This window comes from Frankliniella occidentalis, unplaced genomic scaffold (assembly GCF_000697945.3).
Source record: "Frankliniella occidentalis isolate FOCC.00 unplaced genomic scaffold, Focc_3.1 Scaffold202, whole genome shotgun sequence".
NCBI lineage: Eukaryota > Metazoa > Arthropoda > Insecta > Thysanoptera > Thripidae > Frankliniella > Frankliniella occidentalis.
This window is the reverse complement of record NW_026267328.1, coordinates 170,581-174,817: the sequence shown is the minus strand read 5'-3', so window position 1 is coordinate 174,817 and position 4,237 is coordinate 170,581. Positions and strand designations below refer to the sequence as shown.

At 59.8% G+C, this 4,237-nt stretch overlaps 2 protein-coding genes across 2 annotated transcripts in view; both read right to left on the bottom strand.

The window, feature by feature from the left end:
• Window positions 1-3,506, bottom strand: part of LOC113205479 (serine/threonine-protein kinase MARK2) — a 34,988-nt gene extending 31,482 nt beyond the window's left edge. The window contains exon 1 of the mRNA XM_026421126.1: window positions 3,227-3,506. The gene's annotated coding sequence lies outside the window, so the exon portion shown is untranslated. The remainder of the gene's footprint in view (window positions 1-3,226) is intronic.
• LOC113205508 (uncharacterized) overlaps window positions 1-4,237 on the bottom strand; it is a 30,587-nt gene that overhangs the window by 5,966 nt on the left and 20,384 nt on the right. The window lies entirely within an intron of this gene.

The window sequence follows — 4,237 nt, the reverse complement described above, 5'->3', positions numbered from 1 at the left end:
CCCACGCAGTCCGGGGTGGCTCGGCACCCACTGTTGCTGTCTCTCTCTGTCTCCCCCCGCGGCGTCCTTAGAGCGAGTGGGATGGATTAGCAAATAATCAGAAGAGGATTCCTCGAGCGTGGCCCCCAACGAACAGACGATCGATTTCCGCCAAGAAAGAAGAGAGAGAGGGAGAGAGAGATAGGAGACGGAGAGAGGAGACGGGGGGTGATAGTAACAGAGAGAGAGCGCGTACGGCCGCTACATCGGCCTCGGATATAGGAAACATAGACGAGCGCAACAAAGAAGGGAGATGTAGCGGAAGGGGAGCGCCGTTAAAGGCGTCGGCGAAATTTGTTATTCCAATCGAGGCTGCGCTTTAATATGTTTCGCTACGGGCGACCTTGCAGTGCGCCTCGCAAGTGTACGGTAAAGTGCGCGGTGCGCGCGAGTGCACAGTGCGTCGAGCGAATCCTTATGTCTCGTCCCGAAGGCTCTTCTACTTCTGTCTGGTCTGGTTCAAGGAAGCAGAAGAGCAGAGTAGGGGGCGCTTCCCGGTCCGTCAGCAGGCCACGTGACTGAGCGCCTCGCGACGCGAGCGGGGCAGCAGCGGGGGTGTAAAATCGATGCAGGGCGCTGCCGTCGTTGTCCGAGTCGCGGACCCGTGAAAACGTCATCAAAGCACACGCGCCGTCGCCCGCCCCGCCTCGCCCCACCCAGTCAACCCCTCCCCCGCCAGTCCCCAGCGGCGAATAATCGAGACAAAAGCGCAGAGCACTTGCCGCAGCATCGGCGCGATAATCCACCCGAGCTGCGTCCGAAGCGACCGCGGGGGAAGGCTCGCGCTCAGTGATGTCGCTTTTCGAGCGCCACCCACCCTTCGGCTCCGGTCCGCAAGCGCCGCCGCCGCCGCCCCGTCCGCAAGAATGCCTACGCCGCACGCACGCCCGTGGGGGTGGCTGTCAGTGTGGGGTGGCGGCGGCCGGGTGGGGCGGACCGCAGGGGCGGACACTCCCAAGAAACACGGGAAAACGAGAGGCGTTTATTTCTCCAAAGTTCAAGAAAATATACTTCTTACAATAAAAAGCCAAGCGAAAGGCAGGAGACTGCTTCAGATCTCCAGACGCATTCATTGCATTTGTATGAGTTGTGCGTGAGGGTCCTTCTTGATGAGAACGGAATGGTGACGCCCCTCCTTGACGAAGGAACGGAACCCAATTTCTTCGGTATGAAGGGGCGCACTCCCTCGAGGATCCTCCCCTTGCCCCTCTGTCTCTCTCTTTGCTTTCCGCGCCGGCGACGGCGCACTTGCATCGAAATGACTTTCCTCCGTGCGTCTACCCCGTCCTTCCGTCCGTCTGTCTGTCTGTCTGCTATAATGCTTAAGGGATGGCGAAGAAGGTTGATCCGAGACCTACAGCGAAAGTCATAGCATCCGTTCCGTGTGGCGGAGATATGGAGGGTCCTCGATAGGTCAACCTCGCGCGCCACCCTTTTGAGATTGGTTTGCCCCCTCCCCTCCCCTCTTCTTCTTATTCGCGCCGCACCCTCAGCCACGTGCCGCCGCACCACCCGGTGCACGACCATCGTGTCGCGGTGTAACTCCCCCCACCCCTCCCTCCCCTCCTCCTGCTGCACCTGCTACCTCTCTGCCCCGCGCCACCGCGACCCCTGACCTGCCCCAACGAGTGCACCACGTCGCCGTCCTAGTGAGACGGCCGAAAAGCCAACAGTTTACAATGATGAAACATTAGGAAAGGACCAAGGACCATGTTGTTGTCATGTGCATAAAAAGTCCCACTTCGCCGGTTCGATGTTCAGCAATGAATGAAAAAGCAAATGAGTAGGGAAATCAGGTTCATATCTAACCTATCCCTTTACCTTGATTTATCGTGGACAAAGTAGCAAGGTATCCAAAAGTTATCCGTTATCCCAAAGGTGGCACTTTGTTATTCACACTCTCTGAAACTCTTTACACTTCTACTTGATGTATCGAACTGGCGTGGAGACAGAGGCTGACAGGCCTTTTATAGATTTTGAGCTATCGGTGGTCCGAGGGTGGGGGAACGTCCCGCTCGTGAGGTAACGTACGCGTGGATGGGGTTGAGCCAGTCAAGATGAGTATTAAAGGTCGAGTAGTAGATGCTGTGCGCGCCGAGGGACATGGTGTCCGGCTGGGATAGAAGAGTGGGGGAAACACACGTGCAAGGCGAGGGAAAAGAGGAAAGGGAAAAGGGGGGGCCACCGCGACGGCGACACGCGTTCCAATTATCTGGGTCTCGAGCCGCCAGGGTCACAGGTCACACGTCAGTCAAAAGTACACCCTGTCAGAGACCCCGACCTTAACTAAACCTAATTGTAAGACAACACCTTTCTCATCAAATTCTTAGCGCGTATCCATTCAAGACGCCACTGAAATAAATACACTTTCCGTCATCCAACAGCACACTAGAGCCCCCCCCCCCCTCTTCTCTTTCTGTCGCCCGGGCCGAGCTCAGGTTGAGCTGAGGTGTGTTGGAGACGAATGATTCATTATATCTGGGCCCGGCTGCCGCTCTGCTGCCGCTGGGCCCCGCTGCGCCCGCTCACCTCGCGCTGCCATGGCGCCCGGTGCCCTCTCAATGGGGCCGTTGCCTCGCCTCGCCTCGCCTCGGCGCCGGCGCCTCTCTCGCCCAGGGATTTCCCTGCAGGGCAAAGGTCACGCAGGCCCAGCCCTCTCGAGTTCGTACCAGGTGCAGCTGCTATTCGCCCCGCCCATTTCCGCGATGCAAAACTGCACCGCCGTGCACGCGTGAATGTGGGTTGCCTACTCGCCTCGGGGCACAGACGTCTAGCATTGCGTGTCGGTACAGTCTTCGCTACCGAGCTAGTTCGAATTAAGACTCGTTTCAGTCGGCCATTCACACGTTGAGGCCCTCTCGTGGGCACATGGTGGCCATGCCTTGCTGGAAAAAGCCGCCCCACCTTATCTCTCAACGTTTTGAAATGAATTATGAATGATGTGACAGCCGAGGTGAGAATTTAAAGTGAAACCTTCGGGGCTGAAATTTAGTTCGAGGTACCAGAAATGTACCTGCTACGCTACTCCATGCGCCGGCGAACTTTCTGTCTGTCTCTCGCTCCTGTGTTTCTCCCCCCATTTTACACCTTCCTCTCCCTTCTCCACCTGGAGGAAACCTTAAAAACCCTTCCAGGAGGGAAGCCCTCGGCCGCACGGCGCGGTGCGCGCCAGCAGGTTCTTCCTTACCTTCTCGCACTCGCACGTGCGCAGTGGAGCGGACGGTCCTGGCGTCGCGTCGAGTGTAAAGTTCCTTACGATGGCGGGAGGGAGGTAAAGCTCGCTGAATGATTGCTGAAATTTGGCACTGCACTTTCACATCCACAGGTACTGCACACACACACACACGCACACACACACGGAACTGTTCGGTACTCGTTTGACAGTCGTCTCGGCACCAGCACGCGCAGCTGAGGCGCGGGGCGGACCAGCACCGCGCTGCTGCTGCACGCTCCACGGGGCGAGGGACCGGACTGAGCGCTGAGCCGCGGCGGCCGCGGTGGGGCCGGGCGAGAGGGGGGGTGAGGGGGTGAGGGGGTGCCTGCTGGAGCGGGGAGTCGGGGGTGGGAGGAAGACTGTGGGGCCGAGAGCGGGGCGAGCACGGCCACCACGGGGCGAGCGAGGCGAGCGCCACACCGGTCGATACACGGACAACAAAAGACGGTCGGGCAGCGGCAGCAGCAGCGGCGGTGGCGGCAGCAGCACCTACGGGAGGCGCCCTGGCCGCAGCAGCGGTGGCGACGGCGGCGCTGCTCTCACAACGACCCGGCACCACAACACCGGCTCCTCTCGCACCCCGCCCCGCCACGCCCCGCCCCGAGACGCGATATTATGACCGTATAATACATATATGTATACAGCGGGACAGGACACGGCCGCCGGCGACGCAAAGTAATAATAAACGTAAATGAGCGTGGCGACCGCGACGTGGAAGGCGCGCGGCGCGATGTGAGAGAGGCTGTGAGGGGTGCAGGGGCTGCACGGTGCAGGGGCTGCAGGGGGTGCAGGGCTGACGGCAGAGGGCCGCCGACGGCAGGCCGTCAGCTGTTCCCGCACAGGTCTCCCCTTCTATACTATGGACCGACGACGACGGCGGCGGCGTGGCTACCCCATATCAGCTAAGCGCTACCGTGGCGTCAGCTGTCCGAGACAACACCCCTCCAACACCCCACCACGTGTGTAGGTAGTACCACCCCCCTC